This window comes from Sinohyriopsis cumingii, chromosome 2, assembly GCF_028554795.1.
Source record: "Sinohyriopsis cumingii isolate HCF-2022 chromosome 2, ASM2855479v2, whole genome shotgun sequence".
In the NCBI taxonomy this organism is placed as follows: Eukaryota; Metazoa; Mollusca; class Bivalvia; order Unionida; family Unionidae; genus Sinohyriopsis; species Sinohyriopsis cumingii.
The window spans coordinates 60,973,534-60,995,822 of record NC_142962.1 but is presented as its reverse complement, the minus strand read 5'-3'; the positions used below and the strand labels follow the sequence as shown (position 1 = coordinate 60,995,822).

General features: G+C 33.7%; 1 protein-coding gene across 1 annotated transcript in view; it reads right to left on the bottom strand.

The window, feature by feature from the left end:
• The window catches only part of LOC149805006 (glycoprotein-N-acetylgalactosamine 3-beta-galactosyltransferase 1-like), a 53,511-nt gene that overhangs the window by 18,663 nt on the left and 12,559 nt on the right, over positions 1–22,289 (bottom strand). The gene's annotated exons all lie outside the window — the stretch shown is intronic.

The following is a 22,289-nucleotide window of genomic DNA, read 5'->3' as shown; positions in this document are numbered from 1 at the left end:
TTTCCGATTGTCTTATATCTTCCTGTATTACCACATGCAGAGTTCACGCTTCGAGTGACAACACGAAGGTTGGATAAATTATTGTTTTGAGGATTTCCATCAATATGATCAATAACAAGACCGTCATTGATCAAACCCTTGTGACACTCGTATGTAAATCTATGACATAGATATCTTCTCTTTCCAACTGTAAATCTAAGATAGCCAGTATTAGAAACATTACCAACTTGTCTCTTCAACTTGCGGTGTCTGATGATACCATTAATATTTGATTCATAGTTTGTTATGACAGGATGTGGGACAAATATATTTTGCTCCATTATAATAATATTATATGTTTAAATCATTGTTTGTCTGAAATCTTGATATATAATCCTTCACGGATTTTATAGCGTTTTCACCGCTATTATTCTTTTTGTCATAATATCTTTTAAGCTCTCTGAACCGTTTCCCGCCACACTTTCCACATAATTCTGTCTTTCCACGTACTCCAATACCACACCGTAGACATGGTATTGGTCCTAGACTTCCTCGTCGTATGTTTTGTGAGTGCATCCAACAAAATTCCTTTCTACAGGATTTGTTGCATCGATTTACTGAGCCGATCATCAACCATCTACATTGGGACATTGTATATATATATATAATTTTCTTTATTTAAATATTTGTTTTAATTATATGAACGAGTTTGAGAGATTATCCCAAACTAGGCCTGTTAAGTATAAATTCAACCTTGACAGATTATCTTCTGACTTGCCAGTACGAGATCTGGTTGATCCGAAAAATAAAAGTTTGATCTCGAAAATTCATGACGCTAAGAAAGAATTTTACACGGATGGTGCATCTCATACATGGTCAACGTTCAAGATTATACGAAACACTGACTTTGTCACGGACGCCACAATGAATGACAAGCGAGCGGCAACTATCATTAACTACATCGCTGAATACGAGGGCAATCAAAAATATTTCTTCAGAGTAAAATTTATTGTATTAACAGAAACAGGTAGTTGGATTATCCGTGACAAATATGATCCTGTCCTTGGTAATAATAAAACTATCATATTAAGTAAAAATTCCAGACCGGGTCTATTGACTGGTATTGATAAACCGTATTATGAGCGAGCGTATCCTGTAACGGCGGTTATTTATGGAATTTATGAGATAAATAAAAAACCCAACGTTGATAAACTAGCGCCGATGAAATTATCATCCTTGACCTTGTCAAGGTTAAATTGTGTGGCTGAACGAGTAATAGAACACTTTACAAACGCGATGCGTGGAAATGGATTAACTGATTTAAGGCGTGAAAAAATAAACTCGTGGGCTGATTCAGTTAAGGATAAAGGTGCTACAATAAAAGATGTTGCTGAGTTAGGAGAAATATTAAAATTTCCAATAACCGTAGCAACAATAACGGGAGAAGTACTGTACCAGTCGAAATATAAATCGAAAGGAGCTCCAATAAATATTATTGATCATAACGCGCACGCATGGACTAACGCAGTAACAATATTTCCACGTGATCGAACTGTTAGATTTTACCCCACAGATAATTCTGTGGCAGATAATTCTGTGGCAGATATGAGTATGTTTGATTTTATCAACGAAATAAGTAAAACCGATCCTGTATCGGTATGGTTATTCAAAAGTAATGAGGAGGGTGAATTTGATCAGTTTGTCAAACCGAACGGTGAAATATATCGCACAGAATCCCTCCATGACGAGATGAAAAATCTTGCGACGTTTTTACAGTGCAAGCACGCGGAAAATACTGACAAATTACTAACTAATTGTTTTACCGTTCCATCTGTTGCGGCTCATTTCGCCAGAGAACGAAATTCATGGAAACCAACACGATTTGATTTACTCGAGGACGTACGTGCAAGTTGCGTCGAATATGGACATGGCGGATTATGGAATACCAAATACAATTACAATGATGTTATTTCGGTTGATATGGTTGCATGTTATCCAGGAAGTTTTCTGGGATACGGAGATTGTTCTACGTACTTTGAAAGATTTGGTCACCCTACAAACGAGATGACGCGAGTGGCAATTAATGGACCATTACCTGATTTTGATCTGACTGGATTCGCCTGTATTGAGTCGTTCGAGTTTAACGAAAATCTTCACAAGATTTGTTATGTTTGGTTTGGCAGACATTTTTGTGAAAAACGTTGGGCACCTATAGTTCTGTTGCGATATATGCTAGATTGTGCGATACTGACATCGTTGGTGGTCAGTGAGGCAATTATATCATATCATGCACAGACCAAAGTTTGGTTGCCCATGTCAGATTCTGAAGTTATCAGCGAGTTTAAGGAAAAATATCCTGAAGTTTCCGAAGATGATATTCCTAAAATTCTCGAGAATAAACTCAAAACCGCAAAAGATCTCGGTAGAAAAATTATAGGTAAATTTACTCAAGGTGGTGCATATGATTATAAAAGACATCACGCACGATTAATTTTAGATGATGCCGAGTACGATTTTATAATCGCTGATACAACGGCGAAAAATACATTTGTAAATCGAGAGAGTGTTTATTTATCCGACGGAACAAAATTAGGTACGATCGTTAGTTACATAAATGACGTATCCCCGCAATATACTCATCTAAGATCTTCCATGTTGGCTTATGTTTCTATAAATTTATTATCGATGATTAATAGATTTCCCGAGACCGCAGTCAGAGTCGCAACAGATTCGTTTTATATTTCAAGTAAATATTTAGAACCTGTTATGAAATTTACAAGTAATGATGAACGATGGGGTTCGTGGAGAATAAAAAAGGAACTATTACACAATTACACAGAATCAGCAGATGTTCCAGTGAGAGATGTTTATCGTGAGGGTAATAAAATATCAGAAATGTCGAAGGCACCATCGTTGAGTGATCCAATAACCAGATATAAGACAGTATATCTCAATGGACCTGGTGGATGCGGCAAAACAACTCGAACGATTAATGTTTTTAGAAATTCAGATATGATCGTGCTGACACCCACACATAGACTTGCACGTGAGATGAAACAGCGGCAAGTACAATCGTGCACGTATCATAGTTTCTTCCGATGGCGCGGGGATACATGGACTTCTGAACGGATGGGGGAAAAATATATACCTAAAATAATTATTTGGGATGAGATATGTACGGTCTCATTGGATACATTAAAAATGTTTCTTGATTGGTTGTTGACGAAAAATACCGCTATAATAATGTGTGGCGATCATGGTCAACCTCCGCCCTTTGTTGGACCATCTCCACATGATTGGTTAAAAAATTTCGTTGATTATTACGAAGAAATAGATGATGATCATAGAGCTCTTGATGCAAATTTGAAGGAGTTTAAAAAATTAATCAGATTACAATCAAACAAAATTCAGTGTGAAATAATACGTGGAGTGATCTCAGAGACATCAATGAGTGATTTTTTGAACTCATGGAGACCCACCGATTTGATCGTAGCAAGTAGAAAGATAATCAGAGACGCTTTACAACAACAGTTATTTCAACTGCATAAAAAACAATATTCAGAACTACCCGTTCCGTTATGTTATAGACCATCAGATACACGAAAACAGAATATTAATGTTGATATTCCAGGACAGACTGAGAAGCAAAATCTCGTATTAAATGATATTGTCGCCGTTGATATCAGTGTAGTCGAAGATGCATTACACGCTGACAAATCTCCATGGGTGTTGGGATACGGAATGACGATCCACTCGTCACAGGGATTAACTATTTCTGATACACGAGTCTGGATTGTAGACGATCGCATTGAGTGGTCAAATTTAGTTTATTTAGCGGTATCGAGGGTCAGAAATATATCTCAATTACGTAGAATTATAATTCCTGAAATCGTTGATAAATTTAACATCATCGATGATGATATAATAAGAAAAAAATTAATCGGATACAAACAATCTGACAAAAAAAATAAACGTGACTTTGATCTTGATGTTGAATTTATTATTGAGTTAAAACAGCAGCAGAACAATCATTGCACCAGTTGTAATTGTATAATGTTATGGCGGTATTCGAGTAATGATTCAAGACAATTTACCGTAGATAGAAAAGATAATAGTCGCGGTCATACACGAGAAAATACCATGTTAACCTGTCTTGAGTGTAATCGACGTAGAGGCGCTAGTTAAGTGATCGAAATCACCGGAGTGATCGCGGCGGTAGTTGTGTATCCGCGGGAATTATTTGTAGTTGTTCACGTGTAAATCCACGTTGAGGAGCAGCAGAATCTAATCTGTAGATTGCAGGTCTGGAAACGCCTACATTTCTTCCAGTGGATCTTGTCACGGTAGATATTTTGTGTGTGGTAACACTCCAAATAGGATCAGTTGCTCTCGCGCTACCACCTTCAAGTTCACCAGGCTCATATAAATATCTGACTGTGACATCACCTAATATTTTTTGTTTTCCAGCATCTTTTCGTTGTGTTGGTATATTTTTTTTTGTGACCGCGCTAATGGGTTTCATGTTGGTTGTTCGTGTGATTTCATTATTTAATGCAGCTATCACGATTGGTAATCTTGCAACCCATTCACGAGATCTCTTATCCTGAATAAATTCCCTCGCGTATTGATATCCAAATAACCGCTCAGCGAGTGTTCGATTAAATCGCTCAACAATTGCTTGATCACGATGAATTGCAGTATGCCCTCGTCGTATTTTGGTATTATGTTGTTTCATCAACGATGATACTGGACCAAGAAATTCCCTACCAGGATCAACCTGTAGTAGCTGTGGCCATCGTAGACCACCTTGTGGTCCAAGTCCTCGTTGATAAATTCGTTCAAACGAATCAGCTACTTCAGATGATGTTTTAGTCGTTAACGGTTCTGCATCTTTATATCTACTTGCAACATCAACTACGGTTAGCGCGTACTTGTAAGTTTTTCCACGTACAGTATCATGCGGTAAAAACAGAATATCAGCTTGATGAACTTCATTAGGAACACTGACATCGAAATACGCGTACTGAATTTGTTTAGGACGTGGTAGATAAATTTGCCATATTGCTTGTTTAGATAACCACGTTTTAGCAGTAGAATGTTTAACCGATGCTGCATCAGCGAGTTTACCAATTGCTGCTTTGCCTCTCCAGTATCCTCTCGGTGAATAATAAATTGATTCCATTATTAATTACCAGCCCCAATCGCTAATTTACCTTTCATCGAGGATCTTACTAACCAATTAGCTAATGATTCTCTAATATTTTTATTTTTTATAGAATTTAATGAATGAATTAATTTTACATCTGCAATATGCCTATCTTGTAGATTTTGACTTTTATAAGCTACATCATGAGCATGACAAGCTCGATCAATAGCATTTATTGGTTCCTCGCCTGGTTTTGGTTGATCTTGATTATCGAGCCTGATATCAAGTCTGGTACCAGGACCGCAATAATTATATCCTGGTAGATGTTTTTCCCCGCTGTATTTAGCCCATGGAGCACCTGGAAACTTTGACATCAAATTAGCAATATCACCACCGCGCTTATTAGGTAAAAACGAAAATTTCTTTCTACAGCATACAGAACATTTTCCACCGTACGCTATTTTTTTATTTTTTGTTGTAACCGTAGCTAAATCAATAGTTGGAGTTTTAACTTTACAGCGTAAACAATATAAATTCATGTTATAATATATATGGATATAATTGATTTCTCAGCAACTCGGCAGCGAGAGCCAGTTAAGCATCATCCTGCGCTACCGAACTCCATCAGAATGATTATCATAGGACCATCTGGATCGGGTAAGACGCAATTATTACTTAATCTGATAATGAGATGGTTGAAATGGGATAAATTATATTTAGTAGCACCATCCGTTGATGATCAACGATGTTATGATGTACTTAAAGATTTCAATGAAAACGCGCGATTACTGGATGAAGATAATGAGGTTATAGAGTTTATAACCGATATTTATGAAGCACCATCCGTAGATTCCATAGACGGATTTATTAATAATTTAGTTGTATACGACGATGTGATGCTAGATAAACAATCAAATCCAGCCAGAATATTTTCCCGAGGTAGACATAAAAATACAGACGTGATCTATGTTACTCAACGATATACACAAATTCCGAAGGTGATCAGAGACAACTGCAACATTTTAGTTGTGTTTAATGGCGTAGACACACACACGTTGCGAAATATTCATCAAACTTGGTGTGGTGGTGACATGGATATAATTAAATTCAAAAATTTCTTTTCACGAGCGCAAGCTACCCCGCATGGATTTATAACAATAAATTTACATGATCCAAGAACAAGATATCGTGTGGGTATTGATAAAATATTTGGGTAACAGGGGTGATGATAAAATTAAATTGAATTAAATAGATAATGAACAAGTGTGTGTGGCTACGTCAAGGAACAACAGATAAATGCAACAAAAGGTGCCGTGGAGAATATTGCAAGAAACATAATTATCTTATAAAGAAAAACCTTCATGCTGGTCCACGAAGTTGTGTTGGTTGTAACAACGGTGTTAGAGGATTATATCAGATTTGCAAAAATTGCGGTGGAGATCGATATCGAAGTTTGATGAACTATTACAGAAAAAGAAAGAACATAAATCCCAAAATAGAAAAACCACCATCAGAACTTGAATATTACTTGAAACATAGAACAAATTCCGAAGATTCAGATGAAGATGAAACAGATGAGGAGAAAGGACAGCGAGAACGCGTTGAAAAATATTCATCAAACTTGGTATGGTGGTAAATTAATAGCAGCAGAGAGGGTACCTACCAACGTTGGTCGTCAAAAAAATAAACAAGAAATAAATAAACACGTAGAGTACTTTATTTTTTCAGCTACTATTTCGAACTGAGGTTTTATTAGCACAATCGGTCATTGCAAAAATAAACATCTCAAGGAAAGTTCATTTGTAAAATCTGGACCTTTCTACGAGATGATTTATTTGTTTGTTTTATTTGTTTTTGTCGGAATTCTATGGTCTGTTCACCCTCTCTGCTGCTAATAAAGTAAACATCCTATCCCGTATAACTTCCATACCTTTCTGCATATGTATATGTGTTTGTTATAAAAGTTTTTTTCCGAAAGGGCTCTTCTTACTGAGAGATCTTCAAAGTTAAAGCCTTCTCGAACGACAAGTGTCACAGTTTTCAGCAAGTACTGACTCTAAAGTGTTATGTATATTTAATTGTATTGTTTGTTGTCTTTTCTCAATGATTATGCATATATGTAGTTTATAACTGACCTTAGTCCAAAAACAAGTTAATGGTATACATGACCAATGACATTTATATTGTAAACATCATAATACATAATACATATAGCTAGTGTTTCTCTATTTTTATAAACAAAATATTTAGATCATTATTAATGGAGCTAAACATGTTTCTTCTATTGAAGTGTCGGATATTAGTTTTTCACGTGGAAATATCTCAACTTCTTGACAACTTTTAAAGTTTTAGAAAGGAGATTGACCTATATTTAGGCTCCATTACTGTGTCTTATCTTTTTATATCAATTTTGTTTACTTGAAAAATTATTCATTCCTACCTTAACATCTGAAGTGGAATCAATCTTATTGTTGTATTCAGTGTTTAATTTGCGTGGATTAAGGTTTTGTAAATTATTCACTGGAATTACAATGTGCTTATTTATACTTCTTGGACTAAATCATCAATTTGGAAGTATTGTGAATGCAGTCAAGGACGTTTTGGATTAAATTATTGTCAAACATCAAAAGAATTTAACACATCGCCACATTCCAGGCCATTAGCACATTATTACATTCGAGACTACAGGCACATCAACACTTTCATCATTGGAATGTATTTCGAACAACACTGGAATTCAATTAGAACTCTATACATTTGGACTTGTGATAGAACATTTAGGACTATTTAGGATTTGATTCACAATACTGTCCGTTTTGTATTTAATTTTCATTTTGCATTCTCGAGAAATATATTATTTGTTGAATTTTACAAATCGTTTTGGTTTTCGTTTTTTCTGTAACTTAATTCAAGACCATACAATCGTAACAACCGTGCTATTTGATTTATGGACGTTAGAGACACATTTCGTAATAACTGTGAACCTAATCAGTACGGGTAAATACTTCTTGGCTTTAATGTATGAAGAAACAAATGAGTCTCAGATATACCTGAAAAGTTTGAATGAATTTATGAGAGCACTGATTTAGAAAACAAAAATTGCAATAGCCAGTTGTAAAATAAAAATCACGAAAATAAAAGTTTAATTGTGAATTTATTATTTAATGGTCACGTTTGAGCGTATGACAACTTGCAATAACATATATATATATATATATATATATATATATATATATATATATATATATATAGTATGTAATGAAATGACGCTGTCATTATTCATGTGATTTGGCAAACATAGTAAGACCATACAAAGGATAAAATTAAAACCAGATGTGATAGAATAATTAAAACACCAGATGTTGCAAATTGAATAAACTTAAGACCTGCTTATTCTCTGCAGATAGCTATTCAGAATAGATTAGGGGGCTTATTAGCTATGCTTCAATTTTTCATTTTGTTGTTATTGATTTTTTGTTAAAAATTTAATACTGTTTATTATTATTATGCAAAAGCGAGAATAGTTCTATTTGGTCGGTATACCCGATTTCATCTGAGTTCTTTTGTCGATTTTGGTGTCACTTTCCACACTGCTTGGTGGGCATGAGATATTTCAGCAGAGGTCTATTTTTTGCGATTATGGTGTCACTTTCCACACTGCTTGATGGCATGACAGATTTCAGTAGAGGGTTTTTGGGCAATTTTGGTGTCGCTTTCCATACTGCCTGGTGGACATAACAAATTTCATCAGTTTTTTTCGCGATTTTGGCGTCACTTTCCACACTTCTTGGTGCACATGACAGATTGTAGCATAGTTCTTTTAGTGATTTTGGTATCACCTTCTTTTTTCCAGATTCGTTACATTGTTATGGGACAGCGTTGCGACACAGTTGTACCTATCAGAATGTATTTATGTGTCAGATGGAGTCTCGTAAATTATAAAATATACTTTAATCAAAGCCTGCATTATAGTAATTTTAAACACTGTTAGCCATATAGCCATATAAATGTTGTTGAGGAAGCGAGAAACACAAACCTAGCTGCAAAGAAAGCCAGGAGGAAGGTGAAACAACAACAGCCTCAACAAACATCGACGTTTACCTGCAGCAAGTACAACAGAGACTGCCCATCTGATAGCGATATGACTGAAGCTAAGTTAAAAATCAAAATCAATCACACACACACACACACACACACACACGAAGGTGTAGATAGGACACCCAACCGAAAGCTACACCATTGTCTCTCGAAGAGGGACTATTGGTTCAATATTAAATATGTTACATTTATATGTCACCTGTGTTTACGTCAACGAAATCTTCTTTAAATATGTTACATTTATATGTCACCTGTGTTTACGTCAACGAAATCTTCTTTAAAAAATCCTACGACATGTGCTGAGGTGAGAAATTAGGAAAATTATATCAATGAGGCACTGACTAGGACAATGACCAGAGACGTGTTGCTGTCGCATCAATTTGGAGTAAGATTCATCAAGAATGGAGCACATGTCAACGATGGTTTAGTTGTATCACGTGACTACCGCGTTGACACATGTTCTGTGCCTGATGAATCTAGCTTTGTGACCGTAAATCGTAACTTTTGATAAGAATTGAGTGTAGCCCTACACCCCAACATAAATGTCCAAATATCATAAATGAGGTGAGAAAGGTCAGAGGCAAATATGATAAGCGTTGGAGGTGCTGCTAACAATAGTTCCAGGAAGCTTCTTTTCATTCTATATCATCAAAGGTCACAAACAAAGCCGCCTGTCTTTTGATCTCTGAGAGTCTGAGCAACTTGTTTAGCAAGTGAACACGTTGTCATGCCTACCAAAAGTCCGTCGTACGTTTCACAATTACAGGTAAGCTCTCAGTAATTTTTTAAGAGCCGTTTCAACTTATAATGAGGTACATGTTTTGCGCAAGTGTGATAAATGAGAGCAATTACTAAGTGAGAGGGAGATAAATGAGAGAGAGAAATGGAAAGAAATGAGTGCATTTACATGCAGCTGTAGTTTTCTTGATAGCTGCTTAAGAACAAAAGGAAATAATGCATCTTGTCAACATACACCAACTGCTAATAATAATAATAATGCATGTTCAATAATAATGATAATATTTAATTCATAGTAAATATATTTTGCCTTCAACCAAGTTTGAGAGATATACCTGCCTTCAGAGATCGCCTGTCTGCAAAGGCCACTTTTGCTGTTTCCCCATTTGTGGCTTTTGGCAGGTTTGACTGTAGCCGACTATAAATGCTTACATTTCTGTCTTATTAAAACATAGTCTGTACTTATGTATACGCAGGCGCTTTTCTGTATTATGCATATTATGTAATGGTACTTCATGTATGCAGCTAGTTATATATATATATATATATATATATATATATATATATATATATATATATATATATATATATATATATATATATATATATATATATGTGTGTGTGTGTGTGTGTGTGTGTGTGTGTGTGTGTGTGGTCTTGTTATATGTATAATTTGATTGTTGGAACGAATGAATTTGTTAAGCAATGAGAGGTGATATTATTTGCTTGTATGACTCTGTAGGGGTTATATAATCCTGTTATATCTGCGTAAGCAGAATAATATTGACGTTAATGTCAACAATGTTAAGATGCCGTGTTTAAGATTGTGAAAATCACAGATCATCAATAATAGCTCTCTATTCAACCGAATCTGCCAGATAACACTAACAAACAAAGCATTGAAAACTCCAAACGTTGCAGTCTACAATTAATTATTTCAGTTTTACAGTTGATTAGAGTTTATGGAGGTTAGAAGCAATCTTCGAAACTGGGAGAGTCATTCGATTAAAGCAGAAGTATAAGTTCGATTTACCAAAGATTTCATGCATGTGCCTAAGGTCTGTATTCAGATTTGCAGGAAATTTCTGCTTAAGCAGAAAACTATATTATAATGTTTGAACAGACGAGACACGCCGTCCATGAAACTAATACGTTTTTGGAACGAATGACTTTTGTTAAGCAATGAGAGGCGATGTTTATTGTATTGGTCTTTGTCCATGATTATATATTGTAATGGTCATTTTAATTTTTGTCAGCAATTGGAGATTATATTTAAGATAATTATTATCTGTAAGTAAACATATTTACTTGCATTCGATATATGGACATTGTATTTCTCCTCGGGAATTCCATGTCTACCCCCATATTTGCCATGTTCTTAACTAAACGTTAAGTGAAAGACATGACCTTTTTCACAACTTAGAAAGTTCCGGAAATTAACTTGTGACCCTCATCTTAGTCCTCCTATTGTCTTTTAGATTTCATATTAAGGTTATTTAAAATCAGAACTATTTATTTCTATCTTTACATCTGTAGTGGAATTAGTCTTTTAGCTAAGTTTGAGAGGGTGTATTTATTTAAATTATTAACTGGAATTACAAAGAGCTCATTAATACCTTCGGACTTAATCACTATTTGGGGATCATTGTGATTTCATTGAAGGACACTCTGAATTATATAAGTGTGATTAATCAAATTGTTAGCGCATAAAGCTTTTCCAGGCTATTGGTACATCAGTACATTCAAGATTGGAAATTTTAGGAAAGTCACTGGAATTAATTCGGAATATTATACATTTGGATTTGTGATAGAACTTTCAGGACTATTATTTCACGATACTATAAGTTCTTTTATAATTTCACCTTATATGTTAGGGAAATAAATTATTTGTTGAATTTTACTTAAAGGTTGGAGGGGGGTCTTCTTCTTCCGTTAATAGTTGAAGACCCTAGAGTCGTAACAACTGTTATTTGCACGTGGCAATGAAATAATATCGGGTGATAATTACAGTGTACAAAACATTCACGAAAGGATTGCTTTCATTGGGGACAATAAAATACACCACTTCTCAAACCACTGGTTTGGAACGCTGTTCTGGTGAGAAAATCTTAAAAATAAACGTTAATGTCCGAAAAACCAGCGGTACAAGTAAAAATTAATCCAGATATTTAATTTTCAATCTATGCCATAGCTTTCTGGTGTGGATATCACAAGATTCGATGTGTAAATACCAGAACCCTTGAACAATTGCTGTAAAAGAGAAGCTATTATTTGAACCTGCAAACTTAAATTATAATTTAATGACACACACAAGAAGCTACAAGGACGTAACAATAATGTTTATGTATTACATAGGAAAATGATTGATGAACCCAGTGTTCTAGTGGCTTCTCTCCAAACACATAAGACCCTGAAAATATTCCATTTCCTCTATGAATGGATACTTTTTGGTGATCATTCTACTCCGGTATTCCAGTATCTATTTTTGGTTATTGATGGTTACTGGATCTACATATAGATGAGTTTGAAAGTCAAACTACTGTGTATAATGTACAAACTACTGTATAATGTACAAACTACTGTATAATGTACAAACTACTGTGTATAATGTACAAACTACTGTGTATAATGTACAAACTCACAAACCGTCATTTGGTGAAAGAGAATGTTAAACTGAATTTGTCATGAAACCCTAGCAATATTAGCTGCTTTTTTTTCAATACAATCTTAGATGCATACCGCTGTGATTGAGGTAAATAATAAGTACATAATTCTATGGTAAACCTCCATAGCAAATACTTTGTTAAAGTGAATAAAGTTCAAATAAAAAGCTCTTTAGAAACAGCGGACCCTATACAACATGGCCGAAAAATGTATTGCCCTGTAGCTACGGGCAACTACAATTCAGAGGGCAAAAAGATGATGTAAAAGGAAAACCAAGCTGGAGAACCCTCTTTTTATGGCATTGGTTCGAAATAAGAATCGGTGTCAAGAAGCAAAATTAATTAAATAGGCTGCCCACACGAAATGACAAACAAGGATAGAGCTTTTGTTTGATTTTTATATAATCTGCAAGAAATACCTTTTTTAAATGTAGTAAGGATCCTAGAAATAGAAAAAGAAAAGATCAAGACGATGGAAAAGTGTTTTTCCTACATGGTTTTCTTGTATGTAATAGACGTGGGAAAGTAGGACATACACCAAATAAATACCCAAAACAACAAGAACAGAAGGAAACACAAAAAGAGACAACCGACATTAGTGACTTAAGAATTTACTCCAAACAGCAGAGTAAACAACAACAAACAGCTTAAGACAAGCTACTACGAAAAGAACCAACATGGAAACAGCAAATGAAGGGGAATGAGAAAGATAAACAACAGGAAAAAGAACCAATACCTAAAGCTTGGCTCTTAAGGGAGAAAAGAACCTCAACTAAATACAAACTCAACAGAAGAAACAAAACGCCTTTAGGTAAACATAACATTAGGAGGGGGCATCCCTACAATCCTAACAGCTAACATATATAACCCACAAAAGAAGAAATCTCTAATTCAAAAGTTAATGGGGATACTATTTATGTAGCTTAAAAACACCTTTAATATTGTCAAGATGTCTAAACTTCGGCTAATTTAGATAAATTTTCAATATGTAGAACGTTTGTTAATTGATGTCTCAAAAGAGAAAGGATCACATAAAAGGATGTGTATACTTCTTTACCTACAGCATATAAACATGTCTGTTTTATTGTCGCTTGAAGCGTTGATGAGAACTGTAAACAAAGATATTTTTTGCTATGTAATTTTTTTTAGACTTTTCATATGCAAAATTACCGTCAATTTTCCTCAATAGTGTTGAAACGGAGAAGAGACAGAGCTCTTTTAATATATTTATATAGACATTATACACATCGTACTAAGATACGACCTTTGTCGCAAATTCAAGTATCTTGTAACAAAATCTCTTCATGTTCAAAATCTGAGCAAAACAGTCATCTTTGCTTACCATGACCTACTTTGGACGCTTATTTAGCTCATCTTTATAAATGATGTCAAAATTATGTTCTTGGTCACGTGTTAAAATTGCGGTATTGTGGACTGAAGATCAACCTTAAATTAATTAACCCTGTAAATAATATTTAGTTATCATTTTTATTTTACCTTCGAAAATATTTAATCGGAAAGTTTGATATTTTTTTATCTGAGCAACCACATTTTCCAGTCTCTTATTCGATGGACTATCATTTGTCTTAAATTTTTATGCCATTGTACACTATCATATTAAAAATGGAAACTAATAGAACGAATTGAATTATATACGTCATTTGCAGGTCTATGTACGCGAGAGTTCCACAGATTTCACTTAAATTAAGCACAACAGTGAGATTACATTTATCCCTTGACTACATTCACTTGGGAGATTATAATTTTTTGTGCATTTTTCGATGAACAGCATTATTCTTTTGTGAGAAGACTTTGAAGAAATCCAGATGCCTCGGACATTGCACATCTATATCATCTTGAAATAATAATAATAATAATCTATATCTTCTTGAAATAATAATAATAATAATAATAATAATAATAATAATAACAATTATAATATACTATATAATCTCAATGGACTTAGCCCAAATGTCATCTCACAAAGGATTGAGAGATATTAAAATATGCAGTATTCACATATTGTACATTAAAATACAAGAACTTTATAAGATGAGTAATATCACAGACTGAAGGTAAAACAATACGGCAAGTTGGTAAAGACAATTTTGGTAAAATATTGTTTTACATTTGTTTTTCAAACTAGCAAGGTGCTTTTAAAAAGATAAGATGAATAATTTCCCGAAATATTGGACCATAATCAAAATGAATTATTATAAAACATTTGTACAAAAAAAAAATCATTCTTAAGGTTTTGGCGTTAGAAGCGCTTACCGGGGTATTTATTTGCAAATAGAAAAACCGGAATTGGTATTTTGTTACATACAGAGTCGATTTCCTTCTTCTTTGAGAGAATATCGTCAACTACGACTCGTAACGTTTTTAACAAGTAACACATTCAGGTTTGGATTGTCCACAGTATACGGATAAATGTCGATTAGTAATCCTTGCCTTGAGGAAGACTTCATTGGTACACCAAGTTAAACAATTTGATATGTCAAAAGTTAACTTGCTCTCCGCTTCATCAATATTTGTACGTGCAACTTGAGCATCTGTCTAAGCCGCATATATGAACATATCAGTATGGTCCAATACCAAAGGCAGGTCATTGTTAAACAGTCAAAAGAAAAGTAGTGCTACAACTGACCATTAACAGACTCCTACAGTAATATGGGATGAATAATTTAAAGTGCCATTAAAACAAATGGTTTGATATTATCTGTTAAATTTGAACAATAATACATACCTAATTTCTGTAGCAGAATATCTTGATTGGTTAGATTAATTTTAAAAAATAACAAGAAACCCTTTATATATTTCCCGAGATCAATAATTAACAATGTTTATTAAAGCCGTTTGACAGTAATGCAGTGCAATTTTCTAAAGCCCATTAGCTTATTAAAACATAGTCTGTACTTATGTATACGCAGGCGCTTTTCTGTATTATGCATATTATGTAATGGTACTTCATGTATGCAGCTAGTTATATATATATATATATATATATATATATATATATATATATATATATATATATATATATATATATATATATATATATATATATATATGTGTGTGTGTGTGTGTGTGTGTGTGTGTGTGTGTGTGGTCTTGTTATATGTATAATTTGATTGTTGGAACGAATGAATTTGTTAAGCAATGAGAGGTGATATTATTTGCTTGTATGACTCTGTAGGGGTTATATAATCCTGTTATATCTGCGTAAGCAGAATAATATTGACGTTAATGTCAACAATGTTAAGATGCCGTGTTTAAGATTGTGAAAATCACAGATCATCAATAATAGCTCTCTATTCAACCGAATCTGCCAGATAACACTAACAAACAAAGCATTGAAAACTCCAAACGTTGCAGTCTACAATTAATTATTTCAGTTTTACAGTTGATTAGAGTTTATGGAGGTTAGAAGCAATCTTCGAAACTGGGAGAGTCATTCGATTAAAGCAGAAGTATAAGTTCGATTTACCAAAGATTTCATGCATGTGCCTAAGGTCTGTATTCAGATTTGCAGGAAATTTCTGCTTAAGCAGAAAACTATATTATAATGTTTGAACAGACGAGACACGCCGTCCATGAAACTAATACGTTTTTGGAACGAATGACTTTTGTTAAGCAATGAGAGGCGATGTTTATTGTATTGGTCTTTGTCCATGATTATATATTGTAATGGTCATTTTAATTTTTGTCAGCAATTGGAGATTATATTTAAGATAATTATTATCTGTAAGTAAACATATTTACTTGCATTCGATATATGGACATTGTATTTCTCCTCGGGAATTCCATGTCTACCCCCATATTTGCCATGTTCTTAACTAAACGTTAAGTGAAAGACATGACCTTTTTCACAACTTAGAAAGTTCCGGAAATTAACTTGTGACCCTCATCTTAGTCCTCCTATTGTCTTTTAGATTTCATATTAAGGTTATTTAAAATCAGAACTATTTATTTCTATCTTTACATCTGTAGTGGAATTAGTCTTTTAGCTAAGTTTGAGAGGGTGTATTTATTTAAATTATTAACTGGAATTACAAAGAGCTCATTAATACCTTCGGACTTAATCACTATTTGGGGATCATTGTGATTTCATTGAAGGACACTCTGAATTATATAAGTGTGATTAATCAAATTGTTAGCGCATAAAGCTTTTCCAGGCTATTGGTACATCAGTACATTCAAGATTGGAAATTTTAGGAAAGTCACTGGAATTAATTCGGAATATTATACATTTGGATTTGTGATAGAACTTTCAGGACTATTATTTCACGATACTATAAGTTCTTTTATAATTTCACCTTATATGTTAGGGAAATAAATTATTTGTTGAATTTTACTTAAAGGTTGGAGGGGGGTCTTCTTCTTCCGTTAATAGTTGAAGACCCTAGAGTCGTAACAACTGTTATTTGCACGTGGCAATGAAATAATATCGGGTGATAATTACAGTGTACAAAACATTCACGAAAGGATTGCTTTCATTGGGGACAATAAAATACACCACTTCTCAAACCACTGGTTTGGAACGCTGTTCTGGTGAGAAAATCTTAAAAATAAACGTTAATGTCCGAAAAACCAGCGGTACAAGTAAAAATTAATCCAGATATTTAATTTTCAATCTATGCCATAGCTTTCTGGTGTGGATATCACAAGATTCGATGTGTAAATACCAGAACCCTTGAACAATTGCTGTAAAAGAGAAGCTATTATTTGAACCTGCAAACTTAAATTATAATTTAATGACACACACAAGAAGCTACAAGGACGTAACAATAATGTTTATGTATTACATAGGAAAATGATTGATGAACCCAGTGTTCTAGTGGCTTCTCTCCAAACACATAAGACCCTGAAAATATTCCATTTCCTCTATGAATGGATACTTTTTGGTGATCATTCTACTCCGGTATTCCAGTATCTATTTTTGGTTATTGATGGTTACTGGATCTACATATAGATGAGTTTGAAAGTCAAACTACTGTGTATAATGTACAAACTACTGTATAATGTACAAACTACTGTATAATGTACAAACTACTGTGTATAATGTACAAACTACTGTGTATAATGTACAAACTCACAAACCGTCATTTGGTGAAAGAGAATGTTAAACTGAATTTGTCATGAAACCCTAGCAATATTAGCTGCTTTTTTTTCAATACAATCTTAGATGCATACCGCTGTGATTGAGGTAAATAATAAGTACATAATTCTATGGTAAACCTCCATAGCAAATACTTTGTTAAAGTGAATAAAGTTCAAATAAAAAGCTCTTTAGAAACAGCGGACCCTATACAACATGGCCGAAAAATGTATTGCCCTGTAGCTACGGGCAACTACAATTCAGAGGGCAAAAAGATGATGTAAAAGGAAAACCAAGCTGGAGAACCCTCTTTTTATGGCATTGGTTCGAAATAAGAATCGGTGTCAAGAAGCAAAATTAATTAAATAGGCTGCCCACACGAAATGACAAACAAGGATAGAGCTTTTGTTTGATTTTTATATAATCTGCAAGAAATACCTTTTTTAAATGTAGTAAGGATCCTAGAAATAGAAAAAGAAAAGATCAAGACGATGGAAAAGTGTTTTTCCTACATGGTTTTCTTGTATGTAATAGACGTGGGAAAGTAGGACATACACCAAATAAATACCCAAAACAACAAGAACAGAAGGAAACACAAAAAGAGACAACCGACATTAGTGACTTAAGAATTTACTCCAAACAGCAGAGTAAACAACAACAAACAGCTTAAGACAAGCTACTACGAAAAGAACCAACATGGAAACAGCAAATGAAGGGGAATGAGAAAGATAAACAACAGGAAAAAGAACCAATACCTAAAGCTTGGCTCTTAAGGGAGAAAAGAACCTCAACTAAATACAAACTCAACAGAAGAAACAAAACGCCTTTAGGTAAACATAACATTAGGAGGGGGCATCCCTACAATCCTAACAGCTAACATATATAACCCACAAAAGAAGAAATCTCTAATTCAAAAGTTAATGGGGATACTATTTATGTAGCTTAAAAACACCTTTAATATTGTCAAGATGTCTAAACTTCGGCTAATTTAGATAAATTTTCAATATGTAGAACGTTTGTTAATTGATGTCTCAAAAGAGAAAGGATCACATAAAAGGATGTGTATACTTCTTTACCTACAGCATATAAACATGTCTGTTTTATTGTCGCTTGAAGCGTTGATGAGAACTGTAAACAAAGATATTTTTTGCTATGTAATTTTTTTTAGACTTTTCATATGCAAAATTACCGTCAATTTTCCTCAATAGTGTTGAAACGGAGAAGAGACAGAGCTCTTTTAATATATTTATATAGACATTATACACATCGTACTAAGATACGACCTTTGTCGCAAATTCAAGTATCTTGTAACAAAATCTCTTCATGTTCAAAATCTGAGCAAAACAGTCATCTTTGCTTACCATGACCTACTTTGGACGCTTATTTAGCTCATCTTTATAAATGATGTCAAAATTATGTTCTTGGTCACGTGTTAAAATTGCGGTATTGTGGACTGAAGATCAACCTTAAATTAATTAACCCTGTAAATAATATTTAGTTATCATTTTTATTTTACCTTCGAAAATATTTAATCGGAAAGTTTGATATTTTTTTATCTGAGCAACCACATTTTCCAGTCTCTTATTCGATGGACTATCATTTGTCTTAAATTTTTATGCCATTGTACACTATCATATTAAAAATGGAAACTAATAGAACGAATTGAATTATATACGTCATTTGCAGGTCTATGTACGCGAGAGTTCCACAGATTTCACTTAAATTAAGCACAACAGTGAGATTACATTTATCCCTTGACTACATTCACTTGGGAGATTATAATTTTTTGTGCATTTTTCGATGAACAGCATTATTCTTTTGTGAGAAGACTTTGAAGAAATCCAGATGCCTCGGACATTGCACATCTATATCATCTTGAAATAATAATAATAATAATCTATATCTTCTTGAAATAATAATAATAATAATAATAATAATAATAATAATAACAATTATAATATACTATATAATCTCAATGGACTTAGCCCAAATGTCATCTCACAAAGGATTGAGAGATATTAAAATATGCAGTATTCACATATTGTACATTAAAATACAAGAACTTTATAAGATGAGTAATATCACAGACTGAAGGTAAAACAATACGGCAAGTTGGTAAAGACAATTTTGGTAAAATATTGTTTTACATTTGTTTTTCAAACTAGCAAGGTGCTTTTAAAAAGATAAGATGAATAATTTCCCGAAATATTGGACCATAATCAAAATGAATTATTATAAAACATTTGTACAAAAAAAAAATCATTCTTAAGGTTTTGGCGTTAGAAGCGCTTACCGGGGTATTTATTTGCAAATAGAAAAACCGGAATTGGTATTTTGTTACATACAGAGTCGATTTCCTTCTTCTTTGAGAGAATATCGTCAACTACGACTCGTAACGTTTTTAACAAGTAACACATTCAGGTTTGGATTGTCCACAGTATACGGATAAATGTCGATTAGTAATCCTTGCCTTGAGGAAGACTTCATTGGTACACCAAGTTAAACAATTTGATATGTCAAAAGTTAACTTGCTCTCCGCTTCATCAATATTTGTACGTGCAACTTGAGCATCTGTCTAAGCCGCATATATGAACATATCAGTATGGTCCAATACCAAAGGCAGGTCATTGTTAAACAGTCAAAAGAAAAGTAGTGCTACAACTGACCATTAACAGACTCCTACAGTAATATGGGATGAATAATTTAAAGTGCCATTAAAACAAATGGTTTGATATTATCTGTTAAATTTGAACAATAATACATACCTAATTTCTGTAGCAGAATATCTTGATTGGTTAGATTAATTTTAAAAAATAACAAGAAACCCTTTATATATTTCCCGAGATCAATAATTAACAATGTTTATTAAAGCCGTTTGACAGTAATGCAGTGCAATTTTCTAAAGCCCATTAGTTTAGATACAAATAGGTATGTACACGTGATTCGCGTAGTTTTGACTGTAAGTGAATGACATAAATCAGTCTATAGTTTGATTGTACTATTGCTCTTTTTTCAAGATAGTCGTAATTTCAGTAGATTTCCACTGTTATAGGAAATAATCAATTTTGATAGCATGGTCGGTATAGCAATGCATCGATGGCAATGGTTAGCACCAATTTGTAAAAAGTTATTCAATGGTTCACATTTCGTACTTTTTAATAACTTCGTAATATAAATCTATATGAGTGTCTTTGCAATGGTATCGCTAAGATTGTTATGCACTTTGATGTGTTATGTAGTAACATTGGTAAAAAGAATTGAAGGAACATATTTTCCTTTTCTTTGCTATTTGTAATTCGGGCCTGTTTGCGGTTGCAAGGATAAGGCTTGAGACTTTTAAATTTGTCACAACAGGTCGAAAACATTTCCTAAATTTATCTGAAGTAATAATTCTTTAGTCTCTTTGGTGCAGAACTCTTTGTTTGCTTTCAAAGTAAGAGATACATTATTCCTCTGTTTTATGTAGACAGTTAATTTATACATGTATAGCTATCGCTGAATTTTATTATTCTAATCTATTAAAATGCGTTATTCTCTTCATAGCTATAATAATTATACGCATATAAAGGACAGTTAAGTACTGCTTTCAGGGCATATTTGTTGATGTATAAGCCACCCCACCCCCATCTTCAGTGCCCGTAACCCCATAAGCCTAATTTCGACACTGATAGTGATTCAGTAATAGCATTGGCAAGGACATGGGCTAATAAAACACATGTGTACTATTGAAATTAGGAAGATATAGAATTTTATTTTTTGCGAGCCCTCAGATTAGTGGATTTTCTAAAAGAAATACTTTTGCTAATACACTGTAGTGAATTACGAAAAATATTGTATTACTGTGCTCAGCAGAAGTCGCTAACTTCATCATCAGGAAATTCTATCCCTCAATTCTTCACTTTCACGGTCTTGTAGTAAGTATGGCAACCTGTCACGCAGACACATTTTATGTTCTCTTCATTTGTTTTTTATGCTCTTTCTGTCTTGAATTAGGAAAACCAATTATATTACAACTGATCTTTGAGATATAGATGAAAGGCAGCAGAACAAAATGATAAACAGCTGACATTTTCACGTGGGATACATCACTAAATCTGCTACTATAATAGGTTATACAGGTTGCTAGCCAGTGCGTTGGGGCATACAATAGGTTAGTGGCGGGTTGTTATTACTATTATTATTATTATTATTATCATTGCGTAATGCGTTAATATAGATAAAACTTCATTTAAAATGACATGGAAAGTGGAAACCAAATGCAGAATTTACCGATGTATAAATATTTCCAGATCAGTAAACGTGACCGTTTATATCCATTCAGCTTGCAGAAAACTCTGTGGATTCAGAACAGTTGGATTTATTAAGTTATACATATTGTTAGCCAACAGGTTAGAAAATGAAATAATGTCAAACTTTGTTCCGAGTGGTTATTACGACAAGCCACCAGCTAATTTAAAATGAGATGTGCAGACCAAGTTGCACATATGCGTGTTCTTAGTATGCGTAATTGACGAGAAAGAAAAATGATTATACATGACATAAGTGCTTCCCTTTAGGATATACATTT